Consider the following 19,738-nt stretch of genomic DNA (forward strand, 5'->3'; position numbering starts at 1 on the left):
TATTCTATTATAACAGTCTTTCTGTGGTCATTGTAATGTTCTGGTCACTTAAAGCGCTGTTGCTTTGAGATGCTGTTACACTGTCATTCCTATAGACAGTCTCCGGCTAGTGGCTTGTAGCTTGTCCTGCAAACAACCACTGTATGTCCTGTTGGTTAAAGACCCTTGGGCTGTAATCTCTTGCTGCAGTGTGGAACAGCACAGCTGCTCAGTGGGTCTATGCTCGCTGCTTCTTTGTGTCTGCTTGACACTTCCTGGTATGTCATGGTCACCTTAGGTCAGTGGTTCTCATACTCAGTCCTCAGGACCCCACACAGGTCACAGTTTCCAGGTGTAGTCATTACTCACTTACACATTTTAAAAGATCCACAGGTGGAGCTAATTATTTCACTGATTCTGTGAGGAGACCTGGAAAACATGCACTGTTTGGGGTCCTGAGGACTGAGTTTGAGAACATGTGTCTTAGGTGTTTCTAGACCTATCACATGGGTCATTTCATGAGGTGTATCATTGATATTATCTGATGTAAGTATTTGCTTCAATAAGGAATACATGAAACAATAATTAATGTAAATGGGAAAATATCTCCAAAGCACAGTTGATGCAAGTATGAGAAAGATCATCTGAATCATGCAAGAAAGTATTGGAAGGGTTTTGTTGAATGATGTCAAAAGATAAAATGAAAACTAAAATAAATAAATCTCACACACCCATGAAGTATGAAGGAAATATAATGGTCTCAGATTGCTTTCAGCATTAGAGCCTGGAAAGATCATAATAATATTAATGAAAAGTAACTTGTATGGCAGTATGACAGAAATCCTACCCATGTAAGTATATTTCTAATTTTATAAATGAGACAGTAGATTATTTTTTTTGGGGGGGGGAATACATATGCAAAGCCTGATGCTAACCTAGTTAAAAGAAATTATTATATAATGCAAACTATTCAAGCAATTAACTATTTTCGATCTACAAGAAGAGTTTTCATGTCTTGGAGGGATTTACTTAGTAGTGTCACTGCAGCCCAATATACTCAAAAGAGGAGCTTTTTTTTCTAACCAGCTAAAGAAATTTCAACTCAACAAGACTCGTTCAGGTTTGAAATGTCCATATTTTCATCAGTTATAAACATTTCTATGCAAATCACTAATGCACCATGCTTCATTAGCACCTTTGAATTGCTACGCACGGATCCAAGATTTTTTAGAAATAATTTTTAATAATTCACCTTTTCACACATTTTCAATGATATGCTGACCATAATACTAGATAGCATAAGAGCACTTTACTTTAAAGTTCACCAAATTATAATAAATCGATGAAGGACCTGTAAACTAATGTTAAGGAAAGGTTCCTCTAAAGACATGCATGAAAACTGTAATTACAGACATTTGTTAAAGGACTACTTTTATTTCTATAAAATACAACAATGCATTTTATTTTTTTAATTTTAGTGAAAGTGATTGGTCACTGGTAGGGTGATTGCTCAATTTCAATAGGAAAATGGCATGCATACCACATGTTAAATGCATGTGACATGTGTTGGTAACCTACATTTCCATTTGTTTAATTAAATACATGGGAAGTAAATACAGCAGGTAACATCCAAATAATGCAGCAACACTGCAAATACTGCCAATTGCAAATGCAAGTGGTTATGGAGTCATTGGAACCAATGGGTTCCAATAACTGTTTATTAACATGCTTGTGTTAGCATTAAAAACATATAATAAAATCATGATTTTTAAAACCAGTTATTAATGGACCAAAGTCTCAAATAAAACCATTGTAGTCATTCATACCACACAACAGTGTCCTGCGAGTGGTGAATTTTTAAGGAGTACTTGACCCTGGATAAGACCACCTTTTTGTTAAAATTCTCTATGCAGTGTATTGCTTGTCATTTGATGACAAAAGTTTTAATTAAATAATTTAGAGACATATTTTTACAGTAACATGTACAGTACAGTAGTATTTCAATATATCAGTGTGCCAATGTAGGAGGCAGTCACTGATACCCTTCTATAAAACACCAAAATAAAAATCATATTATTGACCAGCTGTATGAGCTGGGAAAAGTATTTTTTGACAATAATGATATGTTTTTAGCTGAGTGGAGTGAAAATTATTTTAGTCTGTAAGCTGCATTCGTTGACCTTAATAGAGATTTATAAAATCAGATATCTGCAAGAATTAAGTGGGTTCATAATTTAAAGACCTTAATTCCTAGAGGTCTAAACACATGTTTGAGTTAAAATGTTATTTAACATAATGTTTTGTAACATAATATTATTGTGCATTTCTGCTTTATGTATGTTTTTCTATTGTATGTATAACAGTTATGTTTCTGTTAATGTTATGTTAAAACAGGTTTGGTATTTTGAAACGCATACATAAAGAATCTTGGAGAGGAAAGGACTTTGTGCTTTAAGACTCTCTTTTATTTCAATTTCCAGGAGGTGGAATACAAATTTATGCAGTATGCATTCCAAGCCTCACTTTCAGATGAACTTGGTATGAATACCAGAAGAAGCAAAGATTCAAAAAAATGCTGGCTAAGCGGATTAGTGGAACTGAGAGACTCCTATAGTATACTTGGCTGCTGTTTACCACCATGGAGAAAGATACATATAAGGATTCTGAGTGTCTGGGACATTGTCCCTTATCCTGATGTGCTCTTCCTTTAATAAAACGCTGGTAGGTTAAACCTATGTAGAGGAGAGCTGAAGTTTCATCCATTGTGAGTGCACTAAGGGCCTGATTCAGAGTTGGATGGAATTACAGAGCCGCACACAAACAGTTGTGCAATTCCATCAGTCATGATTGTTGTCCCCTCATCCAGGCTGCGGTAGCTGAAGCTCACCTCAGCCTGACCGTGCCATGGCAGCTTGCGAGACCAGGAAGTCTGTGTCCACAGATGCAGACCCTGGCCTCGTCCGTCTTGGAAAACAGGGGCGTCACACCCCCGATTCCAGGAATGCTGCCCAAGAACACCCCACTCTGCCTCCCAAATACCACAGCCTGTCAATCAGGCTGAGGCTGGGGGGCTCTACGAGTAAAGTCGCAGATGGAGGGCTGCACATGCGCAAAACACATACTACGCATTTGCAGTACACCCACCATCGGATATGTGAGCTAACCATCGAGATAGTGTACATCTCTGAATCAGGCCTTAAGTACAGTATATTAAAATGTGTTTATTTATCCAAATTGAATTGCACTATACATTTTTCTTTCCTTTTTATGTAGTTGAGTTTTCTACATGATTGTATCTGGAGAATACACATATATTAAGGATGATCAGCATATACTGTACATTTACTATAATTGGTAGGAAGAGAACCATTGCAAATGGTGGTGATCCTTACTTAACCCCAGGAGAAGATTCACCTTTTACTCCCATCTGAGTGACAAGCAGGGAGGGAGGCTCTTATATTATTGCATGCTACAGTACACTATATATATTTTTTATATTTTTTTGTGTGAATCAAGAGTACATATTCACAGAGGAAGTGTGCCATGTAATAAATATTTTCCTGTATTGTAAGACTGTAGCTGCAGCACAGCCAATAAATATTTTTGCTCCTAATCAATCCTGTAATGCTCATAAAACAGCATTTTAGGTTTAAGGTATATACACATTTGAATAATATTCAAACCTGCAGTTTTGTACTTGAGTATAGGTTGACATCACATATGATGTACAGTATTATGGTAATTTGAGGAATTACTGTTTTTACGTAAAATCAGTCTATAAGCAGTAAGTGGAATTTATAAAGTGAAGAACTTGAATGGAAATTGCATTAAAATGTATAAATTGAAATGATAATTTTTGTGTACCTATGTTAAAAACAGTACCTATATTAAAAAATATTGTATAGTAATGACTAATATGAAGTGTATGAAAAATTAATTTGATCTGTGTTTTAAAAGCATGCACAGTACTCATTAGTGTTTTTGCCCAGCAAAATGGACATTGCTGCTTTGATATTTGCATCTACTTCCTTCTGTTGTCTTAATATTTTTTTTCAATGTAAACCACCATAAGGAAAGAATTATATTATTTGCAAAATTTATATCTCAACATCTAGTGTAGCTTATAATGTCTGGGCTAATGTATGGATAGATGCATTTGGAACCCTTGTGGCAGAGGAATCCTATTATGGTGCAGATCATACTATGGGATATATTTACTAAAGTGCAGGTTTTTAGAACTGGAGTTGTTGCCCATAGCAATCAATCAGATTCTAGCTATTATCTACTAGAAGGTGCTAGAGAAATGATAAGTAGTATCTGATTGGTTGGTAAAAACCCACTTCTAAAAACCCACCACTTAGTAAATATACCCCTATGTTGGAACATATGAATCTGGAAACAATGGACCTTAGATAGGAGTTGGAGCCTTCCAACTTAAAGGTTACACATTTCCACTTGGACAAACCATGCAATGGTGCAAGGGGTGCCATAGCAATGTTTTTCACTTATAGGGAAAATGACACCTGCTTTTTTTATGCAGCACACAAATACTGTGACATTTCTCATGTGTAGTATCTTGTAACTGATGTTGACAATTTAAAGTGCCTTGGCAAACTAGTTTGTCTAGTTGTTGTATGAAGTAACTAAACTTATTTTACTAAATGTTAAGCCTTTATCCACATCAGGTAGTGTGAATCTCCGAACAAAATATAATAATTTCAATAATCAACTTTTAACATGGCTAAGTAAATGAGAGGCTTTAGAAGCCCATTTTGTAATATGGCCTTCTTCACAACTGTAGCAGTCACGATAATAAGAAAAATCATTTTTCAGTGTGACCTAGATCCCAGTTTGTAAAGATAACACAAAGGAGTGCTAGGTGGTCTAGGTGTATATTAATAGAAATCAATAAGTTAATGAATTAACTAATTTTATACCAGAATTGTCTAATTTTCAAGCACTCCCAGAAGTTGTGATTAAAGGAGGCAGAGTGACAGTGACACTTGGAACATTGACCTGTTTCTTCTTGTACCATGTGTTTGCATTGCAATTGCAATATATAAGCCTTATTTACTGATTTAAATTGAACTTCTTTAAAGAGTGCTATTATGCAAATATTTTACTATGGAAACAAAGTGATGTAGTATATCTAAGGGGTTGAGACACAGCATATATCCATAGTTTATCATGAATTAGTTGTATCCCAAAGCTTCTCCACCTCTACATGAAAAATATCTTTATATAAGTATCAAGAACAGTATCAAATTAGAGAAATGCAGAGCTTGTAGGTTCATAAAAAATTTGCTGTGGGGCAAATCAAAAACAGATTGAAGAACAGTAAATGTTTGTATACTGACCCCTGAATCAAAGATATATTGATTTTCATGATGCCCCTTTCTCTCAAAGTCAAGAACCAGGGGCCAAATGTAATAGGGTGATTGTTTAGAAAATGTGAGAGTTTAGAAGTAAAACTCTCACACTAATGCATTGATCGAGTTGTATTTTCAATACAGGAAACACCTGGATGAGAGTTTAAATCTTGAGAGTTTCTTGAGTCTGAAAAACATGCACGTTTGCATGTTCTGTGACTTATTACATTGGCTGGGTTTAAAAATGTGAGCATTTTTGCTCACATTTTATAAACTCTCACCCTATTACATTTGGCCCCAGGTGTTGTCTAGGGCTGGGTGAAAAGAAGGGTTGCCCCAAAAGGTGTTATAAGAGGAGCTACAAAAGTGTCCAATTTACTATTAATAGAGATCCAGGCTCAGTATGTATTTGCAAAGACAGGGTTAGCCAAGATAGAGATGGGACTAGAAGCACGGGGGGTATGTAGAAAAGCAGTGGGAGAGTAAGCCATATCTAGCAAGGTACTGTACACATATAGATATCCCTGTTTAAGAACCAATCTGAAATATAGCTAAAGAAAATTGCCTAGGAGAATGCAGCTAAATTTGGAACACCCAGACCTCCTTCAGAGGTTTTTATTTGTAATTTATGCAAGGCTGTCCTTGGCTTCCTCCCCTGCCATATAAATTTGGAAAAAATTGCGAGCATAATGCAATATCAACCTTGGTAAGGGATATGGGTAACATCTCTATGGCATAAGATAATTTAGGAAAAGTCATATTCTTTACCACCACTACCCTCCCTAAAAAAGAGAGAGGTAGGGATTTCCACAAATCCAATAAGTGGAGAACCTTTTTAATGGTTGGAGGGAAATTGCAGAGTACAATTAATTTATTTGGTTTGTAATGAAAATCCCCCAAAATTGTATTTTTGAGGTAACATGTACTGTATGAAGGAGGAAAGGGGGAATCATAGGTGAAAAGATTGATTGAAACCACTAAGTGTAAGTAATTCAAATTATTCAATATTGATGTGGTAACCCATGAAATATGATGGGTCAGATACCAATAACATCATAACATCAGCAAATAGAGCTACTTTGATCTCTATCCGAACGTTTGAGCTCCTATGTCTCAGGGAGTTTACCCAATGGATTGCTGTTAAAACCTTGCGGATGTTCATTATGGAGTGAATTTGCATATAAAGCCCATTTGGTCCTTATGTTTTATGGAAGGTAACAAAATTTTTAAGCGTTCAGCTTAGATTTTGATCAGAAGTTTGTAGTCAATATTGAAAACTGAAATTGATCTATAAGAGCTTGGGAGTTTCGCATTTCTACCCAGCTTTGGTACCAAGTTAATAATTGCAAAGTTAAAATGGAAAGGTACTGTTTTATTTTTTAACCTCAGTCAAAGTAGCAGATATATTGGATTCGAAAAATGTATAGTATTAGGTCTTGAGGCAGTCAGAGCCAAGGGCTTTTCCAGATTTCAAGGATGTCACTTCTGCAGTGGAGATCGGAGCTAGCAAGGTGGTTGCTAAAGAATCAGATAATTGGGGAAAAGGAAGGTCTGACCAAAATGACACTTGGCTGTTAAAGTAAAAGGGCTTCTATGAATAGAGAGTCTCATAGAAGGAAGAAAATGTTTAAAAAATTTGGGGACTATTTAATGTAATTGTACCATCTGGGCGGCATAAGTGTTTAATAACCATGAAAGGGAGGGATCCACAAAGTAAATTGGAGAGAAGACCGATAGTTTTATTACTGAATCTATGAAATTAGTATTCTCAGTTAAAAGAATATTGGTCTCCCATGTGAGTAAGGATTTTGTCAAAATTAGTTTTTTTTCAAAAGGTAATCAGATGTATGTGTCGGTATAGGGGAATCTTTAAAAGTTTCATAGGTTTTTGTTAGGTCATGTTGGGCAGTTTTGTACAATTTTGAGAATTTCTTGTGAGTATAGACCATATATGACATTATATTGCCACGTATTACAGACTTAGAGGCCTGCCAAAATAAAAGGGGATCTTCTGTTTCATTGGAGAATTTATCATGTTTTTATTTTTCCCAGAAGGTTTCAATTTTACTTTTAAACCTAAGAGAGTAGGCCAGGAAAGAAGGATATCTCCATTGTTTGTGTGTACCTGAATCTATTGAAGTGGCTAGGGTAGCCCACACAAGGGATTGGTCAGATATGGAAATGGGTTCGATCTCTGTAGAGATGACTCTAGAAAAGAGAGAATCTGGGATATCAGGCTTGCCAAATATTCATAAGATTAAGTTGACACGAGAGATAGGGGACACTATATTTCGGGGGGAAACTGTATTGGTTTCTTACATTTGGTCTGTCTAAATCTGCGGAAGAAATAAAGTTAAAGTCACCACATATTATTAGAGAGGATGAAGGATGAGGATTCAACCTGGTATGAAGTGAAATTATAAAGGTTTAATCATAAACATTTAGGGCATTGACATTAAAGAACACATACAGAGTATCATCAACACTAATTTCTACAATCAGAAAATGGCCAGCAGAATTATGTATTTGAAGATTTAATTGTTTTTAGACTAAGATAACACTTTGCGATTTCAAAGTATATGGGGCAGAGGCATCTACTGACCAAGAAAGCATATTAAGGCCTGTATTCAATTTGAGCAAAAAAGTCCCAGACTTTTCGCCTGCCGGACATTCCGCCTACATCACGTGTTTTTGGAGAAATCACTTTCCGTGCATGCGCCCGCTTTTCGCCGTATTCAATTTGAAAGGATGCAAAAACAGCACCCGGTGAAACTTAAACAAGCGGAAAGTCCTGTCAGATTTGGGGAAATCAGCCTGATACCCCCAAAAAGATGCTCTGACATGTGGGTTCACTATGGTACCCCCCAATTTGGCTTGATGAAGGTAATTGGTGTTTTTAAACGGGCTCAATAGCTGCTAAATAGCGTTTTTGTATAAGTGGTGAAGAATAGTATTCTGGGGGGTTTTTTGCAGAAAATAACTTATCCCAGCAAATTTTGGGTACTTGAAAATGGGGTCAGCATATTTTACATTTGCTAAAGTGAAGTTGGAAAAATCGGGAAAAATCCACCTGCAGCAAGCACCTGCAATGAAAAAAACACCTGGGGCATTCTTGGGGACCCCCAGAGTCAAGTTTGCTAGTTTTTTTCTTTGTCCCCCAACATTTTTTTTTTGCCCCAAATTCAAATAGATTTTTTTGGGTGTCCTTAAGTGTTTTTTCAATTTTTTTGACACGACTGTCTGAAGGCTGCACGGGGGTTCCCGCAATGTTGCACCCCAAAACACCAATTCTGCACTTTTTTCCACCTCCTATTCATAGGCGAAGCTTTTTCACCTATTACATTGCATTGATTTTCCGCCTAGGCAGAAAGTCTTTCAAACTGAATACGGAGTAAAACCGAAACACGCGAAAACGGCTTTTCGCTCCAAATTGAATACGGGCCTAAGTTTTGTCATTTCAGACTCTAATAAATGTGTTATCTATATCTATAAATAAATAAATATATATATATATATATATATATATTATGCCTCCATCTTATTAAGGTACATTAGAATTATTTATCTTTTAATTGGTGAGTGTATCCTTCCAACATTCAGTGAACCAATCTTAATTTGTGGCATCAGTAAAACTGGGAAATGGGGCAAATATTTTTTAGAAATTTGAGTGCAATACATGATATGAAGAACGTAAAAGGAATATATGAAAAGAGTAGGATAAAAATGGGATAAAAATGAAAGGAACATGGGAATATATAATATAATATATAATAATATATAATATAATATATAATTAACACATATATTTACCATAACAGTGTAAACAAAGGTGTGGATAACTATCAGCTGTGGAAACCACACACAAAATATATACATTTGACAACCAGGTAATTTTGACTCACCAGTGGACATTAGTCGATAGTATTAGCATCAGTCACTTTTAAACCTTACCCGGCTCCAAATGGCAAAATTATAACTGCAAAAATATCACTGCCAACAATTAAAGAGAATAAATCAAAAGGAGAAAGGAAAAATAACGACAAATGCAACACAATATATTCAATAGAAAAACACAAAGAAGAACATTGGAAAGCATCAAATAAGAAGAAGTTGTGTAATTTGCAGAGTCTATGAAAGAACCACATTGGAAGTAGATCTGCATTAGCCAGCAGTGTAACATGAGTCTAGAGTAGAAGAAGAAGAATCTCTAATGCTGTTATATAGGCCTACAACAAAATACCAATGACAGTCATGTTCACTAGACAGGAGCTTATTGGTAAAACTCCTTGCGAACTTTAGTCACTTCGACCGAGTAATCTTGAAAAGTTAGGAGTTTAGTATTATTCTAAAGCAAGTTCTGTTTTTTTCTGGATGCTACCCAGATGGCATCTTTATGGGTGTAGTTCAGAGAGCCAAAAATTACTACATGTGGTTGGGATTGTGAGGTGTCACGCAGAGGATCTATCCTTTGGGCTTGTTCAATAATAAGATCAGATTAGTCTTCTGAAATTTTCAGCAATTCTGGAAGTGTGGAACTTCAAAAGGAAAACATCTTCAACCTGTCCTGAGTGCAGCTTCCATGGATATGTACTTTAAAAAGAGCACATATTAAAACTATGTATTGAAAAATTATTTAAAATCATTTAATGAAATAGAATATATATGTGAATATCATTTTCAAACATACAATATAATCAAATCCACCAGAAGAAATACAGCTATAAACCTATTAATATGTATACTCTAGGTGAACTGTCCCAAAAAGGATAAAAAAAATTCATGTTCCAGATGTATTTAGCTTGTCTCCATTGACCAGTTATGATCAGTGCTTATAGCAGAGGTTCCCAAACACAGTCCTCAAGGCAACCCAACAGTTCAGGTTTTAGAGATATCCATGGTTGAGCACAGGTGGTTCAAGCAAATTGTCTGAGGAACTAATTAAGCTACCTGTGGTAAAGCATGGGTATCCTTAAAACCTGGGCTATTGGGATGCCTTGATGAATGAGTTTGGGAACCTCTGGTTTATAGTCTTTCAAAAGAAAGCATTAATGCAAAAATATCTTTATGGTATTACCAATCACCAGTTGGAGATAACTGCTTGGCCTGCAGTAACAATTTGTATCCCAGGATGCTAGACATATTGGCTGGTAATATAGCTGTTATATAGACCCCAGAGCCACCATTTTTTTATCCTGTTTGGGACATGGGGCACCTGCTTTCTTTCAGAGAATGATGGATAGAATTTGAAAGCCCCATAGACAGTATGCTGCTGCTTATCTCAATTATGTGGTCATCTATAGCCCTCAATGGCAGTCTCATTTACCCAGGGTACAAGTGGTGTTGGACTCCATCTCTGAGGAAGGGTTGGCAGGCAACACAAAAAAGTGTTGCTTAGGAATGGAAGAGGTGAAGCATCTTGGATACACCACAAGCAAAGAAGCCCCAACTTAATAAAATTGAGGTATTAGAAATTTGGCCATGACCTATAAATTAAAAGCAGGTGAGAACTTTCACAAGGTGAGGATCAGTTTCGGAACAGAGATGGTGAAGAACATCCTATTGTTTATTTAAGTAGAAAATTAAATGTATTGCACATTAGAGAAACTGTGCCATTATTTAAAAAGAAGCATTGGCAATTAAGTTGGTATTAGAAACACTCAGGTACTATCTTTTGGGGGTGAAAATTCAGATTGCTTACTTATCATGTTCTCTTGAAATGGATCTCTGAAAATAAAAAGAGCAATGGGAGAATAATGAGATAGTTCTTGGCATTGTAAGACTTACATGGGGGACTTTGCACATGATAAATTATTAAAGGGCAAAAATATAAATCTGAACCAACATTAGTTACATTGTTAAGGGAATGTCCCTCCAAACTCATAAAGTGGTTGGTGGTGCTCCCCGGGAATAATAAGTCATAAATTGTAGACAAAAGACTCTCTTGTAAAGCAAGATAGGAAAGAAAACTCCTTTTTGGGGGCACTCTTTAAATCTTTCTGATTTATTAATACATAACTTTTATTTGTCACTACATGCAAAAAATAAAAAGTAATACTACACAAAACTCAAAGATTCAAGTGTTGGATGACATATAGCGTGTCCCCAACATAACAATATACAATAAATATAAAATAAGTATTAAATAAGTTTGTATTAGAAATTCCTCCCAGCAAAATCTTATTGGGAGAGTCATATGCAGTGCAGTGCAGTGCAGTGCAGTGCAGGACTTACCTCCTGACTGTCCCTAATGTTGGCATAAATTTTTGACTGAGTGGCACCCAAAATCGTGACTGACCCTTCAGAATCGGTACACTAAGTAGGCTGTCGTGCTCTCTCCTGTCTGTTCTTGTTGGAACCAAATTTGCAGAAAATATAGTTAGTAATAAGTGGACACTGTAGGTCTATCTACCCATAACCATCCTTGATATAAAAATCAAGATAGCACACATTTAATAACTAGGCCTCCCACCCTACAACTAGCTCCAACATTAAAAAAAATGTAATTCACACATAATTAGACCTGTAGCCCCCCTCCCCCAAAGAATTCCAGCTATAAATAATAGTAATCACATTTAATAAATTTATTTCTTTCCAACCTGACCTTACTGTACATTTTCATTAATTCAAAATTGGTAATTATGAATATTTACTCTCAAACATTAAAATTAGTATTCATATTTAAGAATTATAGTTATTCTTCTCTCGAAATGCAGCCCCACTTTTAATCAATAGCCCCCAATACACCCCTCCATTAAATAATTAGGTCCCATTATAACCCTGTTATTAAATAGTCCCTATCAACCAATTAATTACTACATCAATAAATGAAAGGATCCCAACCATCATATAAGGAGTTAGCATAATTTTCACCCTCCAATGAAATGAATAAATAAATGAATAAAGTGCATTAAGAGCTACCTACCTCCCTTACACTTACATTACCCCCTCACACACATACACTTACATTAAGTTCTCCTTTCCCCCCATTTACATGAAAGTTCCCTACCTCAATGCTTAAATTAAAAGACCCCTCCCCAACACTTCACTGCACACTTAACTTCTTTATTTTGTACTTATCCAACCACTGCTTTCTGCACAAATGAGTCTTGTTTATAGTCAGTGAGAAAGGGGAAGGGACATTTAATGTAGCGGGGTGTCTCCCAAGCTGTAAGATCATGTTTTCTCCTTGACTTTCACCATAGGCAGCAGCAGCAGTTGCACACCCCTTGCTTACACACATCAAGCTGCTCCCCTCATTCATTGAAACATTTTACTTTTTTCACAGGATAATTCTGTAGTACTGTACAATTTTTTGTGTAATAATATACAAAAAACATGTGTTATTGTTTAGATGCATAATAAACCCTCTGTGAGAAGTACTATTACAATCTACATTATGATAAGACTAATTTATTAAAGCCACATGGTAAATAATCATTCGTGATGTGACATGTCCACCCTTGCAGAAATGCACCCAGTTTTACAATTACATGACTTGCAGACCAAGAAAGCTGTACTATCCAATAAAAAAAGTTTGGAGATTCCTGGGCATTCCTTCAATGCTGAGTACTAATTAGTAGAAGTGTGCGTGGACCCCCATGTTTTGGTTTTAGCAAAACCACCCTCAAATGTTATGATTTTGGTTTTGGCAAATTCACCCACAAGTATTTTGGTTCGGATACAGTTTCAGTTTTGGATTAGACTTGATAAAATTTGCACCTAAAACCATGTAACTTAGTCATGTTTACATTCAATCCAAAACCAAGATTCAGTTTTTAAATCCGAGTTCCAAATTTACAGCAGACCCGAGTCAGGACTCTGCTTTTGGTTTTCCAAGTATAACAATCAGAGCCAGGACTCAATTTGATTTGGAACCCCATAAAATGATCCAAGCTGGGACTCGATTTGACTAGGAATCCCTTAGTTCGGGTGTGTTTGTTTTGCAGGAAAACCAAGCCGCACATCTAAAATACTACTTAGGAGCTTGGCATACACCTTCTACATGCATCCCTTTGTCTCTTTAAAATAATCACTCTGCACATTGAGATTCCTGCACTGTTCTGCAAAACAAGGTAGATTAGAGTGCCTACTCTGTTATATTTTCATAGATGCTCCTTTACTCCAGGCAGTTTTCAATTTATGCAAATCAGCAATATTCTCTGACTTTAAACATCTGTAAAGACACTGAAAATGTACAGCTAAATGCAAGTTGTTTCCATGGATAATAACGAGGACAAGAGATTACCATTAGTAATAAATTAAAACCGTTCAACACGCGCACCACCTCTTAATTTGGTAATTTTTTTTCTCCCTTTCCAATGTGCAATCTAAAATTCTCCAAAGATAAATGTTTTTATAAAATCCAAAAAGGTCCACAATTGTTCCCACACACTCACATGCTCATCCTACGTACACATTGCCCACACATGCCACACAGACCTCCAGATACAGCATCACTCAACACAAATTACTTAAATGAGTAAATATTAGGGAAACTGCTATTTTGCACAGAGTCAGTTTATTGGATAACCTTTTTTTTCAATAAATAAAATGATCATTTAAAAACTGTATTTTTTGTTTACTCAGAGACTTTTTAGTGTGACAAATATGCAATAATAAAAAGTCAAGAAAACTGTAAAAACTTTTTCCTACCTCTATACCTTTTTTGGACTATTCACTCTCACTTTTACAACTATTGGATCCTAATATAGAGAGACAGATATCAGGTACATTGGTATACAAAATATATTCATCTAGCCAACTTGTGCCCAAGAGTTACAGTAATTCCTTAATTACATTGTTATTTCCACCTTGACATTTGCTCGCAGTCAGCACCCTGCAGCCTACAGTAGAGGTAAAACGCTAAGATTCCCACCCAATTAAAGGGAACAAATTTCGAAGGATGCAATTTTTTAAATTGCTATGGGTACTATTAATGCACATAAAACTACATAGAAACTTTTTGCTGACCTAGGGTAAATAGTGTGTCAATGTACTACAAGGGAGAGAGTTTAGGACACTCCAAGTCCCAGTAGATATAAGAAACAAGTACTGATAAATTCTACCAATGCATACTGTATAACGCTAAGCCCATAACACCCAAGCGCACACATGCAGTTGGAACTTCCTGTTCATATCACACATAACCATTAGATAGACAATAATATTATGAACAGTAATAACATAGTAACATTTTTTAATTATTCTGAAAAGTTTAAAGTATTAAAAATATAATGATATCATACAATTCAGTAAGTCAAAACAGAGCCTAAGCTTCTATTATAGTTTTTATATATAGGTTACAAATGTACAGTATATAATAAATCAAACTATATAACGATAAAATAATGGGTAACTCCAGTATACTGTACATAAAGACAAACTACATACAATATAGAGCAAGTGGAACGTTTTGAGCGAAGTATACCTCTGAGTAAAAGTTTGCAATCACCACTTTCTTACATCAGATGGTAAAATGACTAACCATCATTTTTGCATCAGTTTCAGATGGCGTGCTTGTGTCTATAAAATGTGTAATTACTATCTGTAGGTTTTCATTGTCATTTAAAAACCAACAGTGATGTCTAACAGTTTTGTCTTTGGTCTATTACATTTCCAATGAAACAAGACAACAAAACCAATTGTACCACATATAGACCAACATTTCCTGGTGGTTTTCTATAGGGTAAAACATACCACATGCAATTTCTACAGTACAAACCCCCTATAAACCTACTCCCACCAGAACAAGCATTGCCACATGGTGATGGTGTAGTTTGGAGGTAGTAGGTGAGGGGTGATTTGTTAAAAAAGTTTGTTGAGCATTATTGTGATTTCTGAAAGTAATCTCTTTGTTTTCTTTATAGTCTTGTCTGAGTTTAAAATTTGTTTTATTTTTGTCTGGTGTTATTGTAGGGGTCCTTTTTCAGTGTTTGTCTTATACAGTATGTCTTATTTGTGATATTTGTCATTCGTTTAGATGGAGGCAGAGCTGAAACGGAGAAGAGAGGGTTAACATGCACAAACCCGGAGGACCCATCCCAAGCCTTACTTCCTAAAAAGAAAAATAATGTCCAATTATATTATTTGCTGACATTGAGTTTACATTTCAGTATACCATTAGCATGTTTATTAGTTTATTTATTGGTTCTGTGAAAAAAAATTTAACATGACAAACAATATATTTTATAAAGGTACATAAAATGTGGTATACTGGTTTTGTGCAATGTTTCACACAATATGTTTCAACACGCCGAGTAAAGCCTATTTTGAAAAAACTTTTCAATTCTATTTTGTATTAATAAAAAAAAATGCTGGTGTAGATATACATCAAGCACCTATCTTATATTAGATAACATTACAGTATTTTTCATTTTTGCAATAACAAAACACAAACATGTGAAAAAGATGATAATAAGTGCTTTGTCAAAAAGAATGTGTTTTGGAACTCAAACACACCAGTAGGTAGTCTATTATTTGGGCCAGTTGGCCATCAGATTGTGGTCAGTTTGCAAACTGATGCTTAGTAAATCTATGGTTTGTATATTTGTCTATGTAAAATAATCTATAGTTGGTCCGATGTTCTAAAGTGTTCTAAAATCTGTATTTTGGTCAATTTTCCATTGGTTTTACCTTTAGTAAATGATTGGATAGCCAATCTGACAGAAAATTGCCCAAAAAAACAAAACGTAATCTTAGTAAATTTACCTCTAGGGGGTATATTTACTAAAGGTAGAGTTTTTAGCAGTGAGTTTTAGAAGAACTGTTGCCCATAGCAACCAATCAGATTCTAGCTATTTTCTTCTAGACGGTGCTAGTTAAATGTTAAGTAGAATCTGATTGGTTGTTATGGGCAACATCTCTACTAAAACTCACTAAAAAAACTCTCACTTTAGTAAATTTACCCCTTGGTGTGCATATGCTAGTACATCCTAGACATAATTCTTTGTAAGTTATTGAACAATATTTTCAATAATTTTTGAAATAATCACAGCATATAAATACTTCTGTAATCATGATCTAGGTAGTAGCGCTGATTTTGATTTCTCTTCACAGGTGCTAATGGCAAGATTTTACATACAGCACATTCACAAAAGCAAATTTACACATTTTTGCATATAGTGTCCCAAATGGAGGGTACCTGAAGCACCAGATATTTATGTGTGTCAGAGAGGGTAGGTCTTTTCCAGAGTGTTAAGCTATAAAGCCCAAAATGGGTATGAAAAATTCAAACACTAGAGATGCTTCCATGAGAGTAAAAGGTTAACGTTGAAGAGAAAAAAGAAAAAGTACTCTATTTGCTGGGGCACTCACCCTACCCAATATAATGAAGTAAAAACTTAGCATTTATTGGTATGTATTAATAAAAAAGTAAAAATTCAAATACAAATATATTAAAAAACTTTTGACTGATGGTGACCCCAATTTTTTATCTGAAGAGTGGGCATCAGCTGTCTGTCTTCAACAATCTGGGATGCAATAGTCCAAGATAAATTCAATCAGGTGGTAAATATATCATAAACCATGGCGAAAATATGACCACGCAAAATGTCCCAATAATGATTTCTGGTACACAGCACAACTCAAACAAATTATATTAGCATATAAAATACTGCACATGAGGACTCATATGCATATATGCTTGAGTGCTATTAAATATGCCCTACTTCAGAGGTGAATGAAGATTTGATTAATTCAATGGCTTATGTTGTGTGTACTGCGCATGTATTTGAACCATACTGTGCATGTGCCACAATGGTCTTGCAATGCTGGTCACAGTATGGTTTCAAATGTAGTTTGATTGACATTTGCAACCATTTGCTGAGAGTGAAGGGAAGTGGCACTTAAAATGTAGGCTTGCTACTGCCATTTTGAGGGAGTATCAAAGCCAGTGACTGTGTCTTTTGATGCAGATTCACTGGCCCCAGCAGCTTAGTTGTTGTTTTGCATCCACCTCTGAATCACACCCTAAGAAAGCTTAGTTAAGATTATACAGTAGGTTACAATGTTTACATGCAGTAGATAAAATAAATATGGGGGTATGTTTGTTTGCAAAAAGGACCCCCCTGCACCACAAACCCTGATCATGACAGGATCTTTTTACTACAGGTATTTATACCTATTTCATTCACATCCTCCCACAACTTAATTCTGAAACTTTTTTTGTTGCTGTCGCTCAAGGTCACAGTAAATTCACAAAATTAATCATATGTCAGGCCTAATGGCCCTGTATTGTTATTCTTCTTATTCTACTACGAGAGTACTGCCAAGTGGAACAGTATATAATAAAGGAATCCAAACAGCTTTTATTAGGTATATAATTCTGTAACCCAAATATTTTATAATACAGATCAAAGGTCAAAGACAACAGGTTGCGAATGCTCACTCTATGAGATGCTAAATCCTGGTTAATAAACTTCTGTTACTGCTGGTAACATAAACCTCCTGAAATGAAATATTACTCTAGCAGATGCAGTTATTAAGTAACATATAGAAGGGTTTTATTTTGTATGATACATGAGAAAAGGCATGCACCATGTTACAGCAAAGTATTTTTGTTTGAATTATAGGATTTATAAGAGATGTTAAATTTCCCCTTAAAGTTGTATCATTTTTATTTACTGATAATTTATTTAAATATATGCAGGGTGTATATTTCCATTATTGACTGTTGTTTTTTTTTCACATCTGTTGTAGCATGAATGCATAGCATTGCCAACTACAATTGCACTATACAGTACGTGGGGATGTTTTGTGTTTGAGACAATAATAAATCCGCTCATATTTTTATGAGTTAAAATGTTTTGCTATTATTTGTCCGTATAGACCAATATTCTCAGGTTTAGAGGGTCAGTCCTTGGAAATCATTATCCCTTATATTTAATACTAAACATTGAAAACAATGACAAATTGGAGGACTTTTCTGAAAATTAGTATGAATGAAAAGTAGTTATGTTATCAGTAGGAATCAATGAGATGTTCTACTTTGATTTTCTACTTACAATGTTTTTTGTTTTCACATGTGAAGTGTAGCTTTCAGTAAATGTTTTGTTCACACACTGTATCTGTTCTGTCCACACAAAACTGTATATATAATAAATGTACAGAAGTTTTCTATTTATTCACCCACATCCTGAAGTGTTTATAGAAATCTCTAGGAACTACAAGTCTTGAGCTTTGAGCTGGTAACAATTGTAAAATCTACTGCATGGAAAGTTAGTGAGGAAAAATGTTACTGGATTCCTTCACACATCCTTTCCCAGATGATCAAGCCCAAGATCTTGAGTCTTCCAAAGATCTCCAACTGCTTGCAGGAGTTGTGGTACTAGCTAGAGAAGTAGAGTTGTCTTAAAGTAGATTGCTTTGTGTGTTTGGCTATGACTTGTATATTTATAATAATTTATATTAAAAATTTTTATACTTTGTGTGTCTTTTTCTTTATAGGTTCAAAGGACAAGGCCCTTACTTCTTGCACATTTTGGAGATTGGAAAACTGATATTGTTGTATGCATAATTTAGTCAATTATTTATAAATGATGATGATGATTTTTTATTATTATTATTATTATTATTATCATCATCATCATCATCATCATCTTCATTATTATTATTTTTTTTTTATGTACCTCCACAACAGTTCTGTAGCATAGTTCATAGTTGTGGAACATAGATTAACATAACAAAAGTACATTGGACATAGGGGAGATTATTTAGTAGGGTGAAAGCTTGTCCTACTGCAGGAATACATGCAAGTGTTCCCATATTTTTAAAGAAACAATCATTTTAAAGGCAAAATCAAACTGGTCTTGCTTTTAAAATGGTTGCTGCTTTAAAAATATGGGAACATTCGCATGTATTCCCACAGGGTTTATGCATATGATGATCAAATATTAAGAACACAATAAGTACATACAAAGTACTTAGTAGTGCAACCACCAAAAGTATATAAAGTTCAAATTTAAATATACCTTTTGGATAAAAATATATAAGCAGTCACTTTAAACATAAAGTACTTGCTAAAAAAAACACAAAACATACATAGTGTATTATAGATTGAATTACAATAACATTTAAAAAGAATTGTTTATAATCACAGTAGCCGTGCTAACATAGCTGTAAAGTAGGAGTAAACCACAGGGCTCCATTTCCACCACACTTACATAGGGTGCAGAAACAATTTGTAAATCCTTGATCTGGTCATTTGTTTTTTTTAAACTATGGTGTAAATGCAGTTTTTTAACCTTTGAAAATCGACAAACATTGTCAGTGGTTTCTAGTCCCAATCTACAGGAGTTACTCAAGAGTAAAAACACAAACTGTTGCTGGTGTGTGGTTGTGTGAAAACCCCTACACTGGCTGCTGTATAGTTAAATAGGTTGGGCAATATACAG

At 35.1% G+C, this 19,738-nt stretch overlaps 1 protein-coding gene across 1 annotated transcript in view; it reads left to right on the forward strand.

Moving 5' to 3' along the window:
- Positions 1-15,588, forward strand: part of KHDRBS2 (KH RNA binding domain containing, signal transduction associated 2) — a 554,229-nt gene extending 538,641 nt beyond the window's left edge. The window contains exons 14-15 of the transcript XR_015872448.1: positions 2,460-2,700; positions 15,328-15,588. The gene's annotated coding sequence lies outside the window, so the exon portion shown is untranslated. The remainder of the gene's footprint in view (positions 1-2,459; positions 2,701-15,327) is intronic.
- Positions 15,589-19,738: the final 4,150 nt, after the last annotated feature.

This window comes from Taudactylus pleione, unplaced genomic scaffold, assembly GCF_031769625.1.
Source record: "Taudactylus pleione unplaced genomic scaffold, aTauple2 ptg000678l, whole genome shotgun sequence".
Taxonomy (NCBI): Eukaryota; Metazoa; Chordata; class Amphibia; order Anura; family Myobatrachidae; genus Taudactylus; species Taudactylus pleione.